A 15,683-nucleotide genomic window follows, 5' to 3' on the forward strand; every position below is an offset into this window, starting at 1 on the left:
TATACTGAGATGCTCACCATAGCAGGCCTTTGCCCTAAACTGCTGGACCTTGGCAACTAGGAGCTGTGTGGACCCAGCCCCACTGCTCACTTCTGAGGAATGGTCTTGTCTCCCTCAAAGACTTACTTCCAAAATAATTTCCTTACTCTTCACTCTACTAGAGTCCTCCAGGCTCTGGGAATTCTGGAACGTGCTGAATGAAGTCTATTTCTTTTCTGCCATACATGTGATGGTAGCATGCTGCCTTTTCTAAGAGGATTCTAAGTGATGTAAGACCTGTATGGTCTGGATGCAGTTTTACCCTCAAGGATTCATGTATTAGAAACTTAGTTCTCCAGTGTGGTGATACTAAGTAGCGGTAAGCCGGTGAAGAGGTAGAGCCCACTGTGAAGTCGTAAGGTTATCCCTTGCATATTCTCTGGTTTCCCGTTTTCTATGCCTTTGTTATATTTCTTGACAAAAGAAACAGAGGGAAAGTTTATTTTGGCTTGCAGTTTCAGGTTTCAGTCCATCACTGTGGAAGAGTCAGGGCAACAGGAGCCGGAGGAGGCTGCTCATGTCATGTCCACAACCGAGGGGCGGAGAAGCATAGATATCTGTGTTCAGCTTCCTTCCTTCCTTCCTTCCTTCCTTCCTTCCTTCCTTCCTTCCTTCCTTCCTTCCTTCCTTCCTTCCTTCCTTCCTCCCTCTCCCTCCCTCTCCCTCTCCCTCTCCCTCTGCCTCTCTCTCTCTCTCTCTCTCTCTCTCTCTCTCTCTCTCTCTCTCTCTCTCTCTCTCCACTGTTCAGGATCCCAGATCCCAGCCTAGGTGCCACCTGCAGTGGGTACGCCTTTGCACTCAGTTTACCTAATCAGGGTAATCCTCCTGAAGCATGCCCAGGAACCCATCTACCAGGTGATTCTGGATCCAGGCAAGTTGGTATCTAAAACTATCACACCATGTTTAAATATGATTGGCACTCATAGGCTCATATTACTTGCATATTTAGTCTGAAGTTGGTAAACTGTTTGCAAAGGGATTAGGAGGAATGGCCTTGATGGATAGGTGTGGCCTTGTTGGAGGAAGTGTGTCTCTGTGGGTGGTCTTTAACTCTCTCTCTCTCTCTCTCTCTCTCTCTCTCTCTCTCTTTTCTCTGTATGTGATGTGTTCATGTATGAGTTCAGGTGCATGTGTGCCAAAGTGCATGGGTGGCAGAGAACAGACATTAGGCATTGGTCCTCCCTTTTTTTTTGTTTGTTTTTGTTTTTGTTTTTGTTTTTGCTTTTGTTTTTTGGAGACAGGGTTTCTCTGTATAGTCCTGGCTGTCCTGGAACTCACTCTGTAGACCAGGCTGGCCACAAACTCAGAAATTCTGCCTCGTAGAGTGTGGTACTCCCTTTCTACATCGTTTGAGGCAGGGTCTCTTTGTCACTGCCTACTGACAAAACCAGGACAGTTAGTTTTTGGAGAATCTCCTCTCTCTGCTTCCATTTCCCATGGGCCTGCTGGGCTTACAGGGTGCCATGATACTGCATTTGGCTCTAATGTAGGTTCCAGGGAGCTGTAGTCAGGGTGTTAGGCTTGCAAGTGAGTTCTTTTACCCACTGAGCTATTTTTTCCAGCTCAAACCGCTTTTCTTTACAAATTATCCAGATTCAGTTATTTCATTATAGTAGCAGAACCTCATACAAGGCTTCTTATTGGGGCTTGATGAGAATGGGAAATGCAGTGCTGGAAATGAGAGATATGCTTAAACACTTTTCATTTTGTTTACTGGCAAATAGGCTCTGTCTGGTTGTCATTCTGGTTGGTGAGTGGTTGCTGTCACTCAGGGTGTGTCACATGCCTCCAGAGCTCCTATTAGATGCTTCTGTTCCTTTAAGGCCTTGTGATGCTCCACAAGGCTCTCTTTGGCTGTTTCTGACTATTTCTATATCTCCTTCTTTCTCTTCACATCCTTACACTTTCTTCCTTGGAATAATTCATCTTTTTCTTCTTGACTTTTCAAGTTTAGTTTTTTTTCCCCCTCAGTCTTATTTACCCAATGTATTTCATTAGAGTCAAATAATATTGGAAATAAAGTTTTTTTAATGGTTCCCTCTCCAACCACATTTTAAAAACTGTGCTAAAATACATACAACATGATTTTTTTACCATTGCAAACTTTATATATGTGTATATGCATTGATTACATTTTCACTGTTGGGCTGCAGTCACCACCATCCATCTCCAGAACTTTCTTGTCTTCTTAATCTGAAGCTCTACCCATTTAAACCCAAGTTTCCCCTTCTTTCTTTTCCAGTTCCTGGCAGCCATCATTCTAATTTGCTCTAAATTGGGCTCTTGTAGATAATACACAAGGGAGGAATCACTCAGCACTGGTTCTTTGTGGTTTTCTGGGATATATATGATCCAAAGGAGACATGCTTGTTCCAGAATTCTCCCTCTGACTCCTGGACGTCCATCCCTTGAGGGCTATTGCTGCCTGCCCAGGCAAATGGGAATGTGTGGCTGTGTTTGTGCTTTCTCTGGGATAAGGATGCTATTGGTGTCATCTTATGTTGTAAACTAGTCTCTCAGCAAAGATATGCCTCTTTCATGTGTGTGTGTGTGTGTGTGTGTGTGTGTGTGTGTGTCTGTTTCAGGTAGTCTGTGTATGTATGAAGTCCTAGTAATGAAATACACACTTAAAGCTTCAGAGGTAGCTTCTTCCCACCCCTCTCTCCTTCATTTCTTCCTTCTCTCTTTTCTGCCTGTCTTTCAGAGAAGAGATGGTATTTAGATAACAGACAATTGATAATTGTTCAGGTGTTTGCTTCAGTCACATTGAATATATTCAGTGTTGTGCAACCAATGCTTTGACTTCATTTCAAAGACTAATCACTCCTGAAAACATCTTGTAAGGAAGCCAGTAATCTACTTTGTGTCTCTGAATTTGCCTGTTCTAGTCATGCCATAGGACAGATAGACTTCTACCTCTGTCATCATCCACTTACCCAGTACTTTTGAGGTCTTTCCCTGCTATAGTGCTCTATACCCATCAACTGTGTAATAGCACTCTTACTTCCCTACTGGTCTCATGTTATATGCATATATCAGGTAGATGATTTAAAGGTATTAGTATCTCTACCCTACACAAGTCAAGCAAAGCCATCTGATTTGCTTTGTCTCAGGCTATTGGAGAAGATGCGGTAGGGTGTGTCTAATTTCTTCTACATCCTAAGATAATTTATCTTATTTATTTATTTTGAGAACTTTATTTTTAGAATTTCATTTATTTACTTATTCCTAGAATTTATTATTCTAGATTGTAGAATTTCTCTGGAGTCTAGAAAATGTCCCTTTTCCTTAGTCACTCACAATGACTATTCTCATTTATTTTACAGATATTTACTAACTTTCCATTAACCATATAAATAAAGAATCCATTACTATATAAAATATGAGTCTAATGGTTTTAAAAAGAGCCTGAGTTCAGGAACTTGGTGAAGAAGGCTGGAGAGAGGTGGCCGAGGAGTTTCTAGGCCTTCCTAGGTCACCATACTCCTTGATTGGCTAGGAGAGGTGAGTGTCCCTTCAGAACACGTCACCCCTTTCTTTCTAGGTCACCCATAGTCTCAGTGTCATTACTCTGGCTTTAAGAAATTTGTTCCCCATTACCAGACCTTAGCTGCCCTCTCTTCCACTTTTTCTGATGCTTGCTCCTGCAGAAGGGAGATTCATGTCCTTTTTGTTGTGTGTCCAAGGACTTGTGAAACAAGCTGGTGGTGTGCTCTAGGACTGTCTTTGCCTCCAGGCTTCCATATGCCTAATTAGTATGAGTAAAAGTCATACTCAGACTTCAGACTTCCTCTCTAAAAATACTGCGTGCATATAGTACTTCCAATGATTTCCACTCCACAAAAAACTTTAACAGTTTAGTAACTGAAAGACACTGGGGACATAAGAGTAGGATGCTTGCTTAGATTGTGCAAGTTCTGGGTTTAATCCCAGTACTATCATAATGGTAATAATAGTATAATTGACATAATAGTTATTATTTGGCAACTAAGAATAACTTTTGGTTACATTAGCTAAAAGAAAAATATACATTTCTTCTTTAGTTTGAAGACTTCTGGGTAGTTATTCTGAGATGAACCATTCCATCTTTGGGAGAAGCTCTTTAAGACTCAGGGATTTTGGGGGGGGAGACAGGATTTCATTGTGTGTTTTGGGCTGTCAAGACTCAGGAATTTCTAAGGAAGGCTCTTATAGATTTAGAAAAGGAGACTTTCTGACTTCAGGAGCTGCTCTTAAGTCATGGTTTCAGGGTCTCACCTGTCGTGAGTCATCACTAATGCTGGGGTGGGCTCCATTCTTCTGAAAGTCACCCCTCACACATTCTCCTGTAAATAACTCCAATAAACTCATTGACTTATCAAGTTGGACTTTGGTGGTTTTTCACTGTGATTTGTTGTTGGCTCCCTTTCAGGGTGAATAGATTTCTGTTCACATCTCTCCAAGAATAGTGCCATACAACCCACACAAGAATATATGTGTACTTCCAAACAAAGATGCAGAATAAACATCAAAACTAGAATATGGAAAACCTTCAAAATAATGAGTGTATGGGAGTGACCAAGGGTAAGATGCTGTTTCAAGCTTGGAAAGTAGAAGTCTGTCAGGGAGAAGACAGGACTCTGCCAACTAGTATTTCTTCAGTCTTCTGCAAAACTAGGACTTGGTAGGATAAGGAGATCTGGGCACTTTATGTTAATGTATTGAGAAAGTCCTGCTCCTTTATCCCAACCACACTTCTGCCTCTGCTTCTCTCAAGCAATTCTATCACTAATGAGCCACTAAAGAGGCAACAGATGAGCACTTCCTGTCCTGCCCCAGGTGTCATTTTGAGGGCAATAATACTCAATCCTTTTAGGGACCTCTCCTACCTCTAGGTGTGACTCACAGAACTGGAGTACATGCTACAGGTTAGAGCATTGTCCCTGAGGGCCATAGCTACTGACCTTGCACAAGGTAGAGATCGTCTACCTTCAGTCAGGCCTTGTCTCTGCACCTGTCCAGCTAAAGAAGCTGTAGGTGCGAGGGGTGGGAAGAAGCAGGTGGGAGAAGGAGAGGAGGAAGGAAGTGGAAGGGAGGGGTAGGAACTGGGGAGAGGTGGCAGGAAGTGACATAGAGAAGGAGACACCAAGTGAAAGGAACTGAAATCCTGCCTATGAAGGACACCTCACTGCCAAGGGGTTTTAGACCCAGAACACATAGGCCTATGCGTGTTAGCATAATGTATATATTTTATAATTTACTTGCCTATTAGAGATGACAATAAGGGAGAACTGTGAAAGAGGCAGATCAAATTATTCAGAAGGGGACGGATAAGATTTGGTAATTACAAAAAACATTTATGAGTCTAATTTGAGGATTTCCCTTAAAGATGCTGGTGAAGCTGTCTTCATTTTCTTTGCTTCCTCACCAAGCACAGTCTTAGTAAAGTTAGCATTTGCCCTCCCCAAACCTCCTCTCAGCATCACTACGTTTTATTTTTGGGCACAAAGTGTGGTTTGGGGAATGCTGACCTGTCACCTCACTGCAACCTGACTCTTATAACCCTGTCTCCTTGACACCCTTGACACCCCCACCCCCCCTTAACTCCTTCTTATCCTTGAGAGCTATTTCAGGATAGCCATTCTCTGGCCGCAGGGTCATGTTCCCTAGTTTTGGCCAATGAAATAGGAGGAGAGACCTTTGGGTTGCTCCTGGAAAAGATGCTTCATTGATGATTCCAGAGATCTGTCAGCAGTGTATAATTCATTTTAGACAGGATAGAGTTTAAATATGAAGCTGATCTTCCTGCAGTCAATTAGTTTACAAGGGAAGCCAGCCCTAGGATGAAGTGACCCATAGAGGAGAGTAGAGGGACATTAGGCTTTGAAATATCCTTGAGCCATAGTCAAATTGCAGGGCCTCCTTAGTTTTGTAAGGAAGAAAGTTCCCTTTGTTGTCTAAGTGGCTGTGGATTGGCTGTCAGTTGCTTGCACTAAAAGCATTCTAGTTAGCTTAGTGACTCTTTTCAGTTCCAGAGTTGGAAACTCAGCCTCCAGTAGCTTCAGGAGCAGGAGTCAGAGTTCAGGGCACATGAGTGATGGGGGTAGTCCTCCTGATTTAGCAACCAGGGAGGAAGACAGTGACACTGTTATTTCTGGCCCCAATTCATCATCACTGACACATTTGGTAGTCACATTTTCTTGAAATGGCTACTGGAGCTGAATCAAGGACTGAGCAAGGCTAGACAGTGTTTGCACAGATCTGAAATGGGGTCACCAATTAGAGCCATGAGACTGGGGGAGAAGAGATGAGCACTTGATGAAGGAACCTGAGGTGACACACCTCAGGTGACAGAGTAGATGCTAATAGATGTTAATGCTACTTACAAAGACTTTGCTCGTAGGAACCATAACCAATAATAAGAACTTCTGCTTAGAATTCCCCAACTGCAGCCTGTTCAGATAAGTTTCATATACAGATTGCATTGCCTTTAAAAGCTTCCATCTGTCTTTGCCTCCTTCCTATACCATGTACATCCTGTATTATAAAGCCCTGAGACTCCAGGAAGAAATCCCACTGAGCATTCCTTAGAGAGCATCCCTTCATTTGTTATTTAGGATAGAAATAGACAATATATCTGCTTTAATAGATTGAGCCCTGTCTGAGCATTTCCAAGAGACTGGTGTATGGGTAAAGAGGTCCCTGAGACCTGTTCCTTTCTGTTCTGGAGATGGTTGTAATTCTGAGATTTTGGGGGCTCTTTCTTAATTAAAGATAGCCATACTCTGTTGAAATCATAAAATTTCAAGCCCCTTTTGGATCTCTGCAAGGGCTTGAGATTCTTTTGCCACCATCTAGTAGGGTGTTTAATGTTTATTTCCTTTGTTGTATGGAGGTGTGTGTGTGTGTGTGTGTGTGTGTATGTGTATGGGGTGGGAAGGTATGTGTATGTGTGGGGATGAGTAGATAAGTATGCAGTTGTGCACATATGAATGTGCCTGTGTATGTGCTTGGGTATGGAAATCAGAGGACAAATTCTGGTAGTGTTCATCAGGTTTTGACCACTGTTTTGTTTCAGGTATTGCTAAGTAGACCTGGTTCTGATCCTTTGCTAGAGCTCCTAACTAATGGGCCATCTCTCCATCTAGAGATTTTTATTATGGAACACTTTTCAGTGCAGAGCAAAGCTATGGAGAGTGAAGATAGTTCCCATGTCTCCCTCCCTTTCTAATATCTTACATAACACAGTCAATTTGTCAAAAATAAGATGACAGCACTGACCTGCTATTACTAATTAAACTCAAGACTCTACAACACCTCCTTAGTTTTCCCACAAGTCTTCTGTTCCCACTCCAGGATCCCGTCCAGAACATTGTGTTGTATGTGTTAAGTTCCTTTGGTGTTAAGCTCTTCTCTGTGACATTTCTTCTCTCTCCATGTTCTTCTGATTTGTTATCTTTGTGTAAAATTCATCAGACATCGTATTAGTCAGGTTTATATTGTTTACATTGTTGTGATAAACGTTGATCAAAAGCAACTTGGTAGGGGAAGAGTTGTGTGGTTTATATGTTCTTTTTTTTTTTTTTTTCTTTTTATTTTTATTTTTTTTTTTTTGTCTTTTTTTTTTATTTGATATAATTTATTTACATTTCAAATGATTTCCCCTTTTCTAGCCCCCCCCCCACTCCCCGAAAGTCCCGTAAGCCCCCTTCTCTTCCCCTGTCCTCCCTCCCACCCCTTCCCAGTTCCCCGTTCTGGTTTTGCCAAATACTGTTTCACTGAGTCTTTCCAGAACCAGGGACCACTCCTGCTTTCTTCTTGTATCTCATTTGATGTGTGGATTATGTTTTGGGTATTCCAGTTTTCTAGGTTAATAACCACTTATTAGTGAGTGCATACCATGATTCACCTTTTGAGTCTGGGTTACCTCACTTAGTATGATGTTCTCTAGCTCCATCCATTTGCCTAAGAATTTCATGAATTCATTGTTTCTAATGGCTGAATAGTACTCCATTGTGTAGATATACCACATTTTTTGTATCCACTCTTCTGTTGAGGGATACCTGGGTTCTTTCCAGCATCTGGCAATTATAAATAGGGCTGCTATGAACATAGTAGAGCATGTATCCTTATTACATGGTGGGGAATCCTCTGGGTATATGCCCAGGAGTGGTATAGCAGGATCTTCTGGAAGTGAGGTGCCCAGTTTTCGGAGGAACCGCCAGACTGCTTTCCAGAGTGGTTGTACCAATTTGCAACCCCACCAGCAGTGGAGGAGTGTTCCTCTTTCTCCGCACCCTCTCCAACACCTGCTGTCTCCTGAATTTTTAATCTTAGCCATTCTGACTGGTGTAAGATGAAATCTTAGGGTTGTTTTGATTTGCATTTCCCTAATGACTAATGAAGTGGAGCATTTTTTAAGATGCTTCTCCGCCATCCGAAGTTCTTCAGGTGAGAATTCTTTGTTTAACTCTGTACCCCATTTTTTAATAGGGTTGTTCGGTTTTCTGGAGTCTAACTTCTTGAGTTCTTTATATATATTGGATATTAGCCCTCTATCTGATGTAGGATTGGTGAAGATCTTTTCCCAATTTGTTGGTTGCCGATCTGTCCTCTTGACGGTGTCCTTTGCCTTACAGAAACTCTGTAACCTTATGAGGTCCCATTTGTCAATTCTTGCTCTTAGAGCATACGCTATTGGTGTTCTGTTCAGAAACTTTCTCCCTGTACCGATGTCCTCAAGGGTCTTCCCCAGTTTCTTTTCTATTAGCTTCAGAGTGTCTGGCTTTATGTGGAGGTCCTTGATCCATTTGGATTTGAGCTTAGTACAAGGAGACAAGGATGGATCAATTCGCATTCTTCTGCATGCTGACCTCCAGTTGAACCAGCACCATTTGTTGAAAAGGCTATCTTTTTTCCATTGGATGTTTTCAGCCTCTTTGTCGAGGATCAAGTGGCCATAGGTGTGTGGGTTCATTTCTGGATCTTCAATCCTGTTCCATTGATCCTCCTGCCTGTCACTGTACCAATACCATGCAGTTTTTAACACTATTGCTCTGTAGTATTGCTTGAGGTCAGGGATACTGATTCCCCCAGATTTTCTTTTGTTGCTGAGAATAGTTTTAGCTATCCTGGGTTTTTTGTTGTTCCAGATGAATTTGATAATTGCTCTTTCTAACTCTGTGAAGAATTGAGTTGGGATTTTGATGGGTATTGCATTGAATCTGTATAGTGCTTTAGGCAAAATGGCCATTTTAACTATATTGATTCTACCGATCCATGAGCATGGGAGGTTTTCCCATTTTTTGAGGTCTTCTTCCATTTCCTTCTTCAGAGTCTTGAAGTTCTTGCCATACAGATCTTTCGCATGTTTGGTAAGAGTCACCCCAAGATACTTTATACTGTTTGTGGCTATTGTGAAGGGGGTCATTTCCCTAATTTCTTTCTCAGCCTGCTTATCCTTTGAGTATAGGAAGGCCACTGATTTGCTTGAGTTGATTTTGTAACCTGCCACTTTGCTGAAGTTGTTTATCAGCTGTAGGAGCTCTCTAGTGGAGTTCTTTGGGTCACTTAGGTAGACGATCATGTCGTCTGCAAATAATGATAGTTTGACTTCCTCCTTTCCAATTTGTATCCCTTTGACCTCCTTATGTTGTCGAATTGCCCGAGCTAGTACCTCAAGTACAATATTGAAAAGATAAGGAGAAAGGGGGCAGCCTTGTCTGGTCCCTGATTTCAGTGGGATTGCTTCAAGTTTCTCTCCGTTTAGTTTGATGCTGGCTACCGGTTTGCTGTATATTGCTTTTACTATGTTTAGGTATGGGCCTTGAATTCCTGTTCTCTCCAAGACTTTAAGCATGAAAGGATGCTGAATTTTGTCAAATGCTTTTTCAGCATCCAATGAAATGACCATATGATTTTGTTCTTTGAGTTTGTTTATGTAGTGGATTGTATTGATGGATTTCCGTATATTGAACCAACCCTGCATTCCCGGGATAAAGCCTACTTGATCATGGTGGATGATCGTTTTGATGTGTTCTTGGATTCGGTTGGCAAGAATTTTGTTGAGTATTTTTGCATCGATGTTCATAAGGGAAATTGGTCTGAAGTTCTCTTTCTTTGTTGGATCTTTGTGTGGCTTTGGTATCAGCGTAATTGTGGCTTCGTAGAAGGAATTGGGTAGTGTTCCTTCTGTTTCTATTTTGTGGAATAGTTTGAAGAGTATTGGTGTTAACTCTTCTTTGAAGGTCTGGTAGAATTCTGCACTGAAACCATCTGGTCCTGTGCTTTTTTTGGTTGGAAGACTTTCTATGACTCCTTCTATTTCTTTAGGCTTTATGGGACTGTTTAGATGGTCTAGTTGGTCCTGATTTAATTTTGGTATTTGGTATCTGTCAAGGAAATTGTCCATTTCCTCCAGATTCTCCAGTTGTGTTGAGTACAGGCTCTTGTAGTAGGATCTGATGATTTTTTGGATTTCCTCAGTTTCCGTTGTTATGTCTCCCTTTTCATTTCTAAGTTTGTTAATTTGGATACTTTCTCTGTGCCCTTTGGTCAGTCTGGCTAAGGGTTTATCTATCTTGTTGATTTTCTCAAAGAACCAGCTCCTAGTTTTGTTGATTTTTTGTATGGTTCTCTTTGTTTCTACTTGATTGATTTCGGCCCTGAGTTTGATGATTTCCTGCCTTCTACTCCTCCTGGGTGAAATAGCTTCTTTTTGTTCTAGGGCTTTCAGGTGTGTCATTAAGTTGGTAATGTATGCTCTCTCCATTTTCTTTTTGGAGGCACTCAGGGCTATGAGTTTTCCTCTTAGCACTGCTTTCATTGTGTCCCATAGATTTGGGTATGTTGTGTTTTCATTTTCATTGTGTTCTAAAAAGTCTTTAATTTCTTTCTTTATTTCTTCCTTGACCAAGGTGTCATTGAGTAGAGTATTGTTCAATCTCCACGTGTTTGTGGGTTTTCTGTTGTTTCTGTTGCTATTGAAGACCACTTTTATTCCATAGTGATCAGATAGGAGGCATGGGATTAGTTCTATCTTTTTATATTTGTTGAGGTCTGTCTTGTGACCAATTATATGGTCGATTTTGGAGAAGGTACCATGAGGTGCTGAAAAAAAGGTATATTCTTTTGTTTTAGGATAGAATGTTCTATATATATCAGTTAAATCTAATTGGTCCAAAGCTTCAATTAGTTTCATTGTGTCCTTGTTTAGTTTCTGTTTTCCTGATCGGTCCATTGAGGAAAGTGCAGTGTTGAAGTCACCAACAATTATTGTGTTAGGTGCAATGTGTGCTTTGAGTTTTAATAAAGTTTCTTTTATGAAAGAGGGTGCCCTTGCATTTGGAGCATAGATGTTCAGGATTGAGAGTTCTTCTTGTTGTATTTTTCCTTTGACCAGCAAGAAGTGTCCCTCAGAGTCTCTTTTGATGACTTTGGGTTGAAAGTCAATTTTATCTGATATTAAAATGGCTACTCCAGCTTGTTTCCTGAGACCATTTGCTTGTAAAATTGTCTTCCAGCCTTTTACTCTAAGGTAGTGTTTGTCTTTGACCCTTAGGTGTGTTTCCTGTAAGCAGCAAAATGTAGGGTCCTGTTTACGTATCCAGTCAGTTAGTCTGTGTCTTTTTATTGGGGCATTGAGTCCATTGATGTTAAGAGATATTAAGGAATAGTGATTGTTACTTCCTATCATTTTTGACGTTATTTTTTAAATTTGATTGCTTAACTTATTTGGGTTTGATGAAAGGTTACTATCTTGCTTTTTTCAGGGTGGAGTTTCCCTCCTTGTATTGGTGTTGTCCTCCTATTATCCTTTTTAGGGCTGGGTTTGTGGATAGATATTGGGTGAACTTGGTTTTGTCGTGAAATATCTTAGTTTCTCCATCTATGGTGATTGAGAGTTTTGCTGGATATAGTAGTTTTGGTTGGCATTTGTGTTCTCTTAGAGTCTGCATGAGATCTGCCCAGGACCTTCTAGCCTTCATAGTCTCAGGTGAAAAGTCTGCTGTGATTCTGATAGGTCTTCCTTTATATGTTACTTGGCCTTTTTCTCTTACTGCCTTTAGTATTCTTTCTTTGTTTAGAACATTTGGTGTTTTGATTATTATGTGACGGGAAGTATTTCTGTTCTGGTCCAGTCTGTTTGGAGTTCTGTAGGCTTCTTGTATATTCATGGGCATCTCTCTCTTTAGGTTAGGGAAGTTTTCTTCCATAATTTTATTGAAGATATTTGCTGGCCCTTTAAGTTGTAAATCTTCACTCTCATCTATGCCTATAATCCTTAGGTTTGGTCTTCTCATTGTGTCCTGGATTTCCTGGATATTTTGGGTTACAAGCTTTTTGCACTTTGCATTTTCTTTAACTGTTGAGTCCATGGTTTCTATGGAATCTTCAGCATCTGAGATTCTTTCTTCTATCTCTTGTATTCTGTTGTTGATATTTGCATCTCTGTCCCCTGATTTCTTCCCAAGGCTTTCTATCTCCAAAGTTGTCTCCCTTTGAGTTTTCTTAGTTGTTTCTACTTCTGATTTTAGATCCTGGATGGTTTTGCTTAGCTCCTTCCCTTGCATGTTTGTGTTTTCCTGTAATTCTTTAAGAGATTTTTGTGTTTCCTCTTTCATGAGCTCAGCCTGTTGACCAAAGTTCTCCTGTATTTCTTTAAGAGATTTTTGTGTTTCGTCTTTCATGACCTCAGCCTGTTGAGCAAAGTTCTCCTGTATTTCTTTAAGTGTTTTTTGCATTTCCTCCTTGTTGGCTTTTGTATTCTCCTGGATTTCTTTCAATGATTTTTGTGTTTCCCTTGCAAGGGCTTCTAACTTTTGATCCATTTTCTCCTCAATGACCTTCATGTGTTCCTGTACCAGCATCATGACCAGTGATTTTAAATCCAAATCTTGTTTTACTGGTGTGATGGGGTATCCAGGACTTGCTGGTAGAGGAGAATTTGGTTCAGATGTTGCCATATTGCCTTGATTTCTGTTAGTGACGTTTCTGCGTTTGCCTTTTGCCATCTAGCTCTCACTGGTGTTACTTGGTCTTGTCAGTGCTGGACTCACCAGTGCAAGCTGCCCCTTCCCCGTTGGCCTCTGGTGCACAGCTTACACTCTGCACTGCCTATAGACAGGGTGCTGTTTTCCAGGCTGTTCAGATCCCAAAGCAGGCACCTGAAGGCTCCCGCTGGGGCCCGCAGGATTTATCGGAGCACACCGACTTTTCCCAGCTGGCCGCCCGGAAGCCCCCACTAGCCTCTTGAGGGACCTGGAGATGTGGCGGCCACCCAGGCTGATCTGAAGCGGAGAGATTTGAGCTGGGGGCTTCTGCCTGAGGCCTTGCCCCAGATTGTGTCTGTGGACCAGGTGGAACCCGTGTGCACCCCCAGGGAGCTCCGAAGGTGAATGTTGCTGTGACCTCCCCTGTGCTCCGCTCACTCCGCTGGGCAGCCGATTTCCCCAACCGGGCTGGCGCACACTAGGTTAGCCTTGTCGCCTGGGCCCTGAGTCCAGGCAAACGCCTGGGAGGCCAAGGTCCGAGCAAAGTTCCCCTAGGGCTATGTCTGTTATTTGGGTCCGCCAGGTGACCCGGATGGCGGGCGTGCGCGTCCGCGCTCCGCGAAAGCACCGGGAGAGTCTGTTGTGCTAATAACCTCCTGGGCTGGTTGACACACAGATGGCCCACCAAGCCGCCCAGTTCTTGGGGTCAGTCCTGTGCCTTTTGGGGCCTAGACCCCCGTTTTGTTAGCCTCAGGCTACGCTTGTTAGCAGTCTCTGCCCTCCCGAGCACTCTGGCTCCTGTAGGCAAAATGGCGGCGCGTGCACCGGCCGGGGCAAAAAAAAAAAAAAAACTCCTGGCTGGGTTGGCGCCCCGATGGCCACTCGAACAGCCCAGGGCCTGGGTGCAGGCCAACGCCCGTCTGGCTCAGACCCCTGCGGTGTTGGGCCTAGGATTATGTTTGTGTACCTCAGTCTGACCGATCTCCGGAGCCCGGGATCAAGATGGCGGTGAGTCTCTCCTGACTGGCGGGCAGCCGAGTTCTGAAGTGGCTTCCGTGCAGCGAAAGGCTCCGCAGAACCGCAGTTGCTTGCCGCCCGGCTGGTCAGCGAAGGTCAGTGGTCGTGGGCGCAGGGCCTAACTGGACCCTGTGTCGCCTTGGTTCCACTGCTGATGGCCCTTCAGCTGGAGCAGCCACTGCTACCGCCGCCGCCGCCGCCGCCGCCGCCGCCGCCGCTGGTTTATATGTTCTAATGAAGGTTTATCATGAAGTAAAGGCAGGGTAGTAACTCAAGGCAGGAACCTGGAGGAAGGAACTGATTCAGAGGCCATAGAGAAGTGCTGCTTACTGGCTTGCTCTCCAAGTCTTGCTTGGCCTGCTTCCTTATATAATCCAGGACTGAATGCCCAGGGCAGTACCACTCACAGTGGGCTTATAAGAGCCTTCTTGCCATCAGGTCTTTGTAGGTAGAGCAGAGCACCATAGTGGTTGAGACTGTTTCCTCATCCCTTGCCTGGAAACCTCTGCCCTACCCTTTAGGAGGTATCCACTGCTTTGTTATCCCTTCTTCCTGTTATAGCTTTGTTTTGTCTCTTTTAGAATTTAATATAACTGGAATCATGCAATTTGTTCCCTCAGTTTACTTTTTTTTTAACTGTTGGAAACATGTTTTTATTTTCTCCCAACTCCACACACAGTTTTATCCTGAAACTCTTAGTGAAGAGGAGCTACTTGATAGAAACCTCAGATAGTGAGAAGGATTAGTAGGGCCAGCAATGATGGCCTTCCTATTTTAACCTCTGTCATACAGGTGGTGGCTAGGGTACTTTTCCTCCCTGGCTGTGACAGGCAATGTGAGGTCTTTGTTGCTTATTTAAGCTGCAGGCCTTTCACAAATGAATCCCCGAAGGGAGCCATCCAGGCTCCAATGTGTGTGTCTAACCACCATAAGTCAGATGATACCTGGCTGTTTGCAGTTGCTATGGTAGAAGAAGGCTTCATCCTCCAATGTCATGGCCCCGAGGAAGTTCCAAGCCTGTGTCAAAGAAGAAACAAGGGCTACCCAGTTAACAACTGGGAAGCAAGCAGGTCTGTTTATATTAGATGTTTATGTCTGTTTTGCACCTTCTCTCCGATTCATAATGACGTCTGTTCCTTTGTTCAGAGTCCTAGCCTTGTTCCAGGACACTAGCCAGAACCAAGCCACTTGCAGACTGCATGCTGTCACAGTGATTATGAAGTTTCTGCAAACATTTTCAGATAGAGTTCAGGGAAAAGCAGTGTTGGCTAGAAGGCCCTGCTCCTGCAGACTGTGGTGGAGGAGGCAGGCATGTGTCCTACTGTAGGTGGCTCCAGGGTTCCTGCCCCTTGTTTCCTTACCTGACAGTTGCAAACCCCATCCCAGCAAGCTGTCTGCTTGGACTGTGCTTTGAGATCCTCGACGCTGAACTTCATGTCTGTTCCTTTCTCTAGCCGACTTTTTGGCTCTGACTTCATCAGCCAGTAGTTGCTTAAATTCTTGCCATGGATTTTTAAAGGTTGTAGTCTTCTCAAGACTGGAGTTCTCTAGATTAACAGATGTCCTTGCTGAGTTTTCCGTTTTAGTACATTTTCCAAATAGCTTCTTCTTGTCTGGACCAGGAGTCCCAGTCTGCCTTTTCCAGGATCTCGGCAT

General features: G+C 43.1%; 1 pseudogene; it reads right to left on the bottom strand.

The window, feature by feature from the left end:
* Positions 1-326: 326 nt before the first annotated feature.
* On the bottom strand, positions 327-15,683 carry LOC127684913 (thymocyte nuclear protein 1-like; annotated as a pseudogene).

The sequence above is a fragment of the Apodemus sylvaticus genome, chromosome 5, assembly GCF_947179515.1.
Source record: "Apodemus sylvaticus chromosome 5, mApoSyl1.1, whole genome shotgun sequence".
Taxonomy (NCBI): Eukaryota; Metazoa; Chordata; class Mammalia; order Rodentia; family Muridae; genus Apodemus; species Apodemus sylvaticus.